Source organism: Mus caroli, chromosome 7 (genome assembly GCF_900094665.2).
Source record: "Mus caroli chromosome 7, CAROLI_EIJ_v1.1, whole genome shotgun sequence".
In the NCBI taxonomy this organism is placed as follows: domain Eukaryota; kingdom Metazoa; phylum Chordata; class Mammalia; order Rodentia; family Muridae; genus Mus; species Mus caroli.
Window position 1 is genome coordinate 13377598 of NC_034576.1, and position 11079 is coordinate 13388676.

Genomic DNA, 11079 nt, shown 5'->3' on the forward strand with positions numbered 1-11079 from the left:
CCTCTCTCACTGAGGCCAGACAAGGAAGCCTAGTTAGAAGAACATAACCTTCAGAGAGGCAACAGTTTGGGGGATATCCTGTGCTCCAGGTGCTTCATGTTCACAGGAACCAGATGAAGACTAAGCTGCACTTTGGCTACGCATGTACAGGGAGGCTTAGTTCCAGCCATGTAAGATCTTTGGTTGGTGGTTCAGTCTCTGAGAGCCCCAAGGATTCAGGTCTGTTGGTCTTCCTGTGGAGTTCCTATCTCCTCAGGGGCCTCAGTTCTTCCTCCTAGTCTTCCATAAGAGTCTCCAAGCTCCATTCACATTTCGCTGTGGGTGTCTGCATCTATATGAGTCAGTTGCTGTGTGGAGCCATTCAGAGGACAGCCATATTAGACCACTGTCTGCAAGCATAAGAGAATATCATTAATAGTTTCAGGGAATGGCACTTGCCCATGAGATGGCTTTCAAGTTCGGCTGGTTATTCCCTCAGTTTCTGCTCTATCTTCCATCCCTGCATTTCTTGAAGACAGGATAAATTGGGGATTGAAAGTTTTGTGCGTAGGTTGGTGTTCCTATCCCTCCATTGAGGTTCCTGCTTGGCTACAGGAGGTGGCCTCTTCAGGTTCCATATCCCCAGTGCTTTGAGTGACAGCTAAGGACACTCCACTGAGTCTTGGGCACCTTCCTTAACCCAGGTCTCTGTCTCTTTCTGGGGTTTGCTCCCTACATCCCCACCCATCAGTTGCAGATTTCCTTTCATTCTCATGACTTTCTGATGATTTCTCCTGTCCCTCTCCACATCTGATCTTGAAATCCCCCATTCCACTATCCATCTGTTCTCCTGGCCAGTTTCCTCCCTTCATCTATGATTATTTTATTCCCCCTTCTAAGTGAGATTCAAGCATCCTTGCTTGTGCTTTCCTTCTTGTTTAGCTTCTTTTGGTTTGTGGAGTGTAACATGGGCATCCTATATTTTATGGCTAATATCCACTAGTAGGTGAGTCCCATGTCCTTTTGGGACTAAGTAACCTCACTTAGCATGATATTCACAAGATCCATCCATTTTCCTACAAAATTCATGATATCTTTGTTTTTAATAGCTAAATGGCATTTCGTTGTGTAGATGTACCACATTTCCTATATCCACTATTAAGTTGAGAGACATCTAGGCTGTTTCCAGTTTCAGCTATTACAAATAAAGCTGCTATGAACATAGGTGAAGAAGTGTCTTTGTGGGATGATGGAGCACATTTTGGGTATATTCTCAGAAGTGGTGTAGCTGGGTCTTGAGGTAGAACCATTCTCACTTTTTAAAGAACTGCCTAATTGATTTCCAAAGTGATTGTATAAGTTTGCACACCCACTTTCAATTGAGGAGTATTCCTCTTGCTCTACATCCTTTGTAGCATGTGTTATCACTTGAGGTTTTTATCTTAGTCATCTGACCAGTATAAGTTGGAATCTCAGAGTTGTTTTGATTTCAATTTCCCTGATGACTAAGGACTTTAAACATTCCTTTACATGTTTCTCAGCCATTTGAGATTCCTCTGTTGAGAATTCTTTCTTTAGCTCTGTGCTCCATTTTTACTTGGGTTATTTGGGTCTTTGGCATTTAATTTCTTGAGTTCCTTATAAATTTTGAGTATTAGCCCTCTGTCAGAAGTAAAGTTAGTGAAGATCCTTTTCCAATCTGTAGGCTGCTGTTTTGTCCTACTGACAGTGTCCTGTGCCTTATAGAAGACTTGCAGTTTCACAAGGTCCCATTTGTTGATTGCTTATCCTACAGCCTGAGCCATTAGTTTTTCTCTTCAGGAAAATGTCTCCTGTACCAGTGAGTTCAAGGGTATTTTCCACTTGCTCCTCTATGAGAGTTAGTGTACCTGGTTTTATGTTGAAGTCCTTGATCCACTTAGACTTGAGTTTTGTGCAGGGTGATAAACATGGATCTATTTTCATTATTCTACATGTAGACATCCAGTTAGACCAGTACCATGTGTTCAAGATGCTTTCCTTTTTTCCATTGTATGGTTTTGGCTTCTTTATTAAAAATCATGTGTACAAGGATTTGTGGATTTATTTATGGGTGTTCATTTCAATTCTATTGATTAAACTTTCAGTTTCTGGGCTGACACCATCCAGTTTTTATCACTATTGTTCTGTAGCACAGGTTGAAGTCAGTGATGGTGATTACTCTCAAAGTTTTTTATTGTTCAGGATTGTTTTGGTTATCTTGGGATTTTTATTTGTTTGTTTGTTTGTTTTTTCATATGAGGCTGGGAATTGTGCTTTCAATTCTATAAAAATTGTGTTGGAATTTTGATGGGAATTGCACTGAATCTCTAGTTTGCTTTGGGTAAGGTGGCCATTTGCACTATGTTAATCCTGCCTATCCATGAGCATAGAAACTCTTTCCATCCTCTGAAGTCTTCAATTATTTTCTTCAGAGACTTGAAGTTCTTGTCATATAGATATTTTACTTGCTTGGTTAGAGTTATTCCAAGATATCTTATATTATACATGGCTATTGTAAATGAGGATGTTTCCCTAATTTCTTTATCGGCCAGTTTGTATTAAGGAGGATGACTAATTTCTTTGGCTTAATTTTGTCTCTAGCCACTTTGCTGAAGGAGCTTATCAGATGTAGGAGTTTTCTGGCAGAATTTTAGGGGTTGCTCATGCATATTATCATATCATCTAGAAATAGATGTACATTGGCTTCATTTTTTTCTGGTTTGTATCCCCTTGATCTTCTTTAGTTGTCATTGCTCTGGCTAGAACTTTGAGTAATATATTTGTTTTTCAAGGTAAGCAATTTCTTTATTATTTACTTTTTAAATTTATTTACTTTTCAAGTGTTCTCCTCTTACCCGGTTTCCCCCCCTTCCCAGAAACTCCCTATCTCAACCCCTCTTCCTGAGTCTAGGAGGGTGTTCTCCACCTACCCACCCACCCACCCACTCCCACATCCCCACCCACCTTCCATTCCCCTAGGCTGGGGTATCTATCAAGCCTTCATAGGACCAAGGACCTCTCCTCCTAACACTTGAGTACTATATTGAAGAGATAGGGAAAGAATGTCTTGTCCCTGAATTTAGTGGAATTACTTTAAGTTTCTCTGCATTTAGCTTGATATTAGCTGTTGGCTTGCTGTATATTGCTTTAATTACACTTAGGCATCTACTTTGCATCACTGATATCTCTAATATTTATAACATGAATGGGTGTTGGATTTTTTCAAAGCCTGTGTTAGCTTCTACTTAGATGATCATGTAATTTTTCTTTTCTTTTTTCTTCTTTTTTCTTTTCTTTCTTTCTTTCTTTCTTTTTTTTTTTTTTTGAGACAGGGTTTCTCTGTGTAGCTCTGGGTGTCCTAGAACTCACTCTGTAGACCAGGCTGGCCTTGAACTCAGAAATCCTCCTGCTTCTGCCTCCCAAGTGCTGGGATTAAAGGTGTGCGCCACCACTGCCCAGCGATCATGTAATTTTTTTCTTTCGGTTTGCTAATATGGTGGAGTATATTGGTGAATATTTGTATATTGAACAACCCCTGCATCCCTGGGATGAAGCCTACTTGTTCATGATGGATGATGTTTTTGACTGTTCCTGGATTTGGTTTGTGAGTATTTTTGGATCAATGTTCATAAGAGAAATTGGTCTGAAGTTCTCTTTCATTGTTGGGTTTTTGTGAGGTATAGGTATCAAAGTGACTGTGGAATCAGAGACTGAGTTTGGCAGTGTTCCTTCTCCTCTTTTGTGGAATAGTTTGAGGAGTATTGGTATTAGCTCTTCTTTGAAAGTCTGCTAGAATCTGCACTAAAAAAAACACCCGGGCCTGTTTTGTTGTTGTTGTTGTTCTTGTTGTTAGGAGACATTTAATGACTGCTTCCATCACTTTATGAGTTATAAAACTTTTAAAATAGTATGAATAAAATGATGATCTCATCATTCATATGCACCCTTCAGTAAATTATAAACTCCATAATATTTATTCTTATATAGAAANTCAATTACATGGTCATTAGGAAAATCTTGAAAATAATAAATGTTGAATAGGAAAATAATATTTAAAATAGTTTCATACAGAATTGATTATTGAGACAGAATAAGAAGAAAAAATTGTGCCATATTTTTTCCATATACATTCAATGATTTCTTTTTTTTTTAATTTTAGCTTAGGTTTACCTCTTAACAGAATATATGTGTACACGCTGTGTCTGTTGCTATCTGGACTCAGATAAAGGCATCAGATGTCCCAAACTGACATTTAGGATGATTGTCAGCCCCCATAGGGGTTGGGTATTGAACCAGTTTTCTGTTTAAAAGAAAGCAACTTTATTAACTGGTACATCATCACAACAGCCCTCCAAGGGAATGTGCCCATGTCAATCCTAGTCTCCTGAAGCCTGATCATCCCTTTCTCAAAACCTGAAAATATCTGGTACTTTGTTATAGTCTCCTTTCACTGCACCTGCCAAGGTTCTTATTCAATAAAACAAATAAAAACCAATCAACAAGCCGGGAGGTGGTGGTGCACACCTTTACTCCCAGCACTGGGAGGCAGAGGCAGGCAGATTTCTGAGTTTGAGGCCAGCCTAATCTACAAAGTGAGTTCCAGAACAGCTAGGGCTACACAGAGAAACCCTGTCTCAAAAAACCAAAAAACCAAACAAACAATCAACAGCACACCACTTTAGCCCTGTGTGTATGAGAACATTGCACTGCTTTGGATGGAGACGAAAGACAGAATTTTTCTAATAGTTACTTGATTAGTATTATTTTAAAACTGATATCTATTGTTATATTAATTATAATGTTTTTTCAAACTATAAAACATTCTGACCTATTATCATCACACAGGATCATACCTAGCATATTTTTTTCACAAGCTAAGGTGTAACAGTAATAAATCAGTATATGAGAACAAATTAATGAATGCTGTATTTATATCAGATAGTTCAAGTATTTCAGGTTCAAAATTAATACAGTGTTTTGTTGCTTAATAAATATTTATATAATGATAAATCTAAAGGCAGCCATAACTTAAAAAATGTTGCTAAAATATTGTTTAAGATTCAATCAAAACTCCAGAGGTCCGTATGGGACTAATATCTAAAAAGCTCCCAGTGGATGTATAATCTCCAATGGCAAAGATCTTGACTAGCACAGTGATTAAACAGCAGAGTTAGAAACCATGGATGGATGTGAATTATATCAGCTTTGAACCTGCCACCAGAGAAATATAACCATGTTTGCAACTAACCAGTCCATGCTCTAAGAAATTATTACGTAAGAATCTAGGAAGCAGTAAATGAATTAAAAAAATCAGGATATGCCACACTTACATGGTCAGCAATTTAACAACACAGTTATGAAATGCACACCAGGATTTGAGGATCATTGCTCTTATGAGCAGCAGAGTAAGGGGTTTCATTCATGGTCCAGTGCCTGTCTGCCCACTTGCCTAGCAGCTTCTGTGACCTTGGAGTGTCCAAGTCTTCTTGTTTGCAGTTCCTGCCACTGCTCTGGTGACTGAAATTTTCCACAAGGCTTAACTTGGGGACAACTGCAGAGGAAGGGAATTTTCACATGGCTGTGTAGACCCCAGGAAGTATTCTCTAGTCCTAGTTCCACACCATGCAGCTCCAGACTCCTACTGACAAGGATGGGCTGCTGATCCCACTCTTTCTTCAGGACCTCAGTCCCTCTTCAGAGTTCTCCTGTAACAAAATCAATTTCAACCAAGGAATAACTCTTTCCACCTACTCCATGTGTTTCCCATCCCCAGGCTGTCCCATCAGTTGTCCTGAAGCTGAAGAGAAGTTTCCTTTCCCTGCAAGGTATTGACATAGACCTAGTGGGTTCCTTAAAATCTAGCCACTGGAAGTTCTTCTAAAAATGCCCATCAGGCTCCTATTGTGTGGCTCTTAATAAATATTTTAAGCTCCTCCACAAATAGTTAATGTTCTAAATCCAGTGAGCTTCAGTCTCCATGTTTTTCAAACATGATATGATTAATTTTCTTGAGCCAAGGACTTGCATCTTTATCAATATACACATGCTGTCTTCCCCATAATTCAGTGAGTCTACCTGGACCTATTTTGTCAACCATCACCATATGCTTGCTGTACCATAGACAAGAAGAATGTGTATAAATGGTTATAGACTGAAGACAATCATTGGGTGAGGGGAACAAGGTAAGATGTGTCTTCATTGTGCATTTCTAGAAATTTTTCCATGAACCTGGAAGTCACTTCTGATTCTAAGTTATTAAGTAATGAGGCCTAAATCCACTGATCATGTGCAATGAGAATCAAGAAAGACTGTCCACCTGGTTGCAATTTCCAGACTGTTAAGAGCTCCTCAAGTCACCTAATTTTCATTTGCCTGGTGTGTGAGTTTCAACATCCCTGATGAAGCAATTTGCAGAAAATATCTATGATCATTTGAAATCAAGGGCCACTATTGCTTCTTCTCATAATTAGATCCAACCAATGAGGAGGTCGTTTCATTGAATTCCAATATTGAGACCAATGAAATGTTATCATTCAGTAGTTTGACCATTTCCTTGTGGTTTTTTTTGTTTGTTTTGTTGTTTGTTTTTTTGCTGTTGTTGTTTGTTTGTTTGTTTGTTTGTTTGTTTTTTTCTGAGACAGGGTTTCTCTGTGTAGTCCTGGCTGTACTGGAACTCACTCCGTAGACCAGGCTGGCCTCGAACTTGCCAGCCTCTGCCTAACAAGTGCTGGGATTAAAGGCATGCACCACCACACCCAGCTCCTTGGTTTTGTTTTGTTTTGTTTTGTTTTAAATCAAGGAAAATATATGGAGTGATATGGATTTGTTCATTATACGATTCAATTTTTTTCATTGATCCTAATTTACTGAAAGTTCCTGGATTTAGGATAAATATTCTAACATAATACTTGAACTTGGAGTAAAAGTACTTTTTCCAGTACTTCCAAATGTATTTCCAGGATGGTTGAATTTCTAAACTGTGCATGAGTATGCACCTCATCTACTATAAAAAGGATTTTTCTCTAAGATTTACAGATTCATGATATTTGTATGAATGAACTCATACATGAAGTTTACATAGTCTTAATTTAACTTTGGTAAGTGGATAACATCTATTTAGGAAACTGTCCATTTCTTTAAGAGTTTCCAGTTTTGTAGAGTACAGGATTTTGAAGTAAAATCTAATGATTCTTTGATTTTTTTAAATGTAGAATATCAATGGGATTTCATTTTTATTTTATTTTTTATTAGATATTTACTTTATTTACATTTCAAATTTTATCTTCTTTCCTCATTTGTCCTCCAAAAACCCCTGTATCCAATTCCCACTCTCTGGGCACTAACCCACCCACTCCCACTTCCCTATGCTGGCATTCACCTACACTGGGGCATCAAGCCTTCACAAGACCCAGGGCCTCTCCTCTCATTGATGCCCCACAAAGTCATCCTCTGCTACATATGAGACTGGAGCCTTGAATCCCTCCATGTGTACTCTTTGGCTGGTGGTTTAGTCCCTGGGAGCTCTGGGGTTACTGGTTAGTTCCTATTGTTGATCCTCCTATGTGGATGCAAATCCCTTCAACTCCTTGTGTCTTTTCTCTAGCTCCTTCATTGGTGACCCTGTGCTCAGTCCAATGGATGGCTGTGAGCATCTACTTCTGTATTTGTCAGGCACTGGCAGAGCCCCTCAGGAGACAGCTATATCAGGCTCCTGTCAGCAAGCACTTGTTGGCATCCACAATAGTGTCTGGGTTTGATAACTGTATATGGGATAGATTCCCAGGTGGGACAGTCACTGGATAGCCTTTTCTTCAGTTTCTGCTCTAAATTTTCTCTCTCTATCTCCTCCCATGGGTATTTTGACCCCCCTTCAAAGAAGGACCAAAGTATCTACACTGTGGTCTTACTTCTTCTTGAGCTTCATGTGACCACATGAATGTGAATTGTATCTTGAGTATTCTGAACTTCTGTGCTAATATCCACTTGTCAGTGAGTTCATCTTGTCTGCCATGTATGTTCTCTGGTGAATGGTCAATTTTTCCTTTGATATGTATGAAGTGACCTTCCCTATCTCTTTTGATTAATTTTGGTGGAAAGTCTATTTCATTAGATATTAGAATGGCTACTCCATCTTGCTTCTTGGGTCTGTTTGCTTTGAATGTTTTTTTTTTTTTTCCAGCCCTTTACTCTGAGGTAATATGTATCGTTATTGCTGAGGTGTTTTTTGTATGCAACAGAATTATGTATCTTGTTTTCACATCCATTCTCTTAGCCTGTGCCTTTTTATTTGTGAATTGAGTCCATTGATGTTGAAAGATATTAATGACCAGTGATTGTTATCTCTTGTTATTTTGATATTGGTTGTATTTGTATGTGTGTGATTCCCTTATTTTTGCTGTCATGGACACTTATTTTCTGTGTTTTCTTCTATCCTCTATGGGTTGGAGTTTTCCTTCTTGTATTTCTGTAGGCTGGATTTATAGATAGATATTGATTGAATTTGGATTTTTATTGAAATACCTTTTTTCAATACCTTGGTGATTTAGAGTTCTGCTGGGTATAGTAGTCTAGATTGTAGTGAGTTGACCTAATGTTGCTTGTATTCTAATGTTAATTTCAATCCCCTAAAACTGGTTAAATCAAATACAAGAGAGTCTGCATGTGAGACACTGGGTGACATTGTCCCTAGTTAATTGTGATTGGTAAATAAAGATACCAACAGGCAATAGTTGGACAGAAGTGCTATAGGTGGGGTAGGTTCCATGGGCTTGGGTAGAGAGGACCAGAAGGAGGGAAGGATTAGGAAGTAGCCATCATGGGATAAAGGAAGAACATGCAGGAGAGGAGAGAGGAAAGTGGCCATGGGAGAAAGAGAGAGAGAGAGAGAGAGAGAGAGAGAGAGAGAGAGAGAGAGAGAGAGAGAGAGAGAGAGAGGAGAGTGTGGCCCTGTGGGCTGCCCAACTGGAGCTAAGAGGAGCCAAGATGAAACATAATAATGTTTCAGGGTTATCATTACAAAAGTAGACTCTTGCAGCATGGCCCATAGGCAGCTGCCCAGTTATTGTTCTGTGTAGGCCGTGTGTGTTTTTATCTTGGAACTCAACCACCAAAGGTGGAGGAGAAACCCTGCACATGAATTTTTAATATTTTCTACTACATAGATTGGCATTTGTGATTTTTAAAGGTTGCAAGATATCTGTCTGGATCCTTCTAGCTTTTAAAATCTTTGTGGAGAGGTCAGGTGTAATTCTGATAGGTCTGCCCTTGTATGTTACCAGGCCTTTTGCCCTTGCTGCTTTTAATATTCTTTATTTTGTAGATTTTGTGCTTTGACAATTATGTGCCGAGAGGATTTTCTTTTCTGGTCCAGACAAATTGGTGTTTTATAAACTTCTTATATGATTATAGGCATTTCTTTCTTTAGGTTGGGAATGTTTTCATCTGTGATTTTGTTGAAAATATTTTCTGGGCCTTGCAGCTGGGACTGTTTAGCTTCTTCTATTCCTATTATTCTTAGGCTAGGTCTCTTCACAATTTCCCAGACTTTCTGAATGTTTTGTGTCAGGAATTTTTTTAGATTTAACATTGTTTTTGACTGATGTATGAATTTTTTCTATTATATCTTCTATGCCTAAGATTCACTCTTCCATCTCTGATATTCTTTTTTTTTTGCATTTAAAAATGTAGACTTTAATAAGTGTACAGGTCACCTTGTGGAGAATCTGACCATGATACATAATGTAGGAGATACAAGTGACCACTTGGAGTTTCTACACTTCATTCTGTTTACACAATATTTATTAAAGTTGTTTAATATATGACTTTTCATTTGACATTGTAGAAGTCCTTTATTGTAAAGCTAATCTTTCTGTCTGGTGACAAGCAGCAGCCATGATGATCATTCTGGACGTCCACTCTGGATAGATTCCATTTCCTCTTGAGACAGGTTTCCTTCTGTACTTCTGAGGTAATGCTTTTATTATTTCTTTTTTTTTTTTTAAGATTTATTTATTACATGTAAGTACACTGTAGCTGTCCTCAGACACTCCAGAAGAGGGCGCCAGATCTTGTTACGGATGGTTGTGAGACACCATGTGGTTGCTGGGATTAGAACTCTGGACCTTCGGAAGAGCAGTCGGGTGCTCTTACCCACTGAGCCATCTCACCAGCCCGCTTTTATTATTTCTTTAGTGTCTGGTGGCCCCTAATGCATCAGTAAATCTGGGGACATATTTCCTTTAGAATTCAGTGAAATTACAGAGGAGTGGGAGGGTAGTGCAGCAGATCCCAAAGCTTCTGAGGCACTGAGTTTAGGTTTGTCACTTCTGTAAGGAATCTTATTAATGGAGCATGTGAATTCACTACCTTCAGGACACTGGTGGCAGAAGCCATCTTACTACCCATTGTGACACCCCAAGCAGGGGCAGCTTCCTGGGTGCAAGCAAGCCACAGAAGTATTGGTAGTAGGCAGTGTGGGAAGGACCTATATCTGATATTCTTTGGTGATGCTTGAATCTGTTGTCCCTATTCTCTTCCCTAGATGTTCTAGCTACAGAATTCCTTCAGTTTGTGATTTCTTTATTGCTTCTATTTCCACTCTCATGTCTTTCAGAATTTTATTGATTTCAAGGCTCTGAGGTATGCTCTCAGCTTCAGGGTCTATCAAAGTGAATTACCAGGCTGAGGCAAGCAGCAAACATCTATGAAGGCCTCCTTGGTAAGCCATATTCTGATCTGTTGAGATATCATTATGGAGTAAGTGGATGTTGGGTGGGGGGATTCAATGGATACTGAATATTCTCTCATTTAATGCAAAAAAGAAAAACATTGCACTGTCAACCTGAGGTTATGGTCTGGCTTTATGTTTTGTTTATTGTGTCTTTGGTTTCATTTTTACTCTCTCTGTTCCATCTTTTGTACTTTCTGTGTTCATTTGTTTACCTTTGACTTGGGGTAACTGAACAGACAGGATTGTCAATAAGACTAGCAAGCATAACAGCTCTCTAAACTGCTCTAAATAAAACTGACAAACTTTACCCACCCCCCCACAATCAAAGAGGATTGTGATTATCCTATCAC

The 11079-nt window shown here is 38.8% G+C and overlaps 1 pseudogene; it reads right to left on the reverse strand.

The window, feature by feature from the left end:
• Positions 1 to 9898: 9898 nt before the first annotated feature.
• LOC110297278 lies at positions 9899 to 10404 on the reverse strand (annotated as a pseudogene).
• Positions 10405 to 11079: the final 675 nt, after the last annotated feature.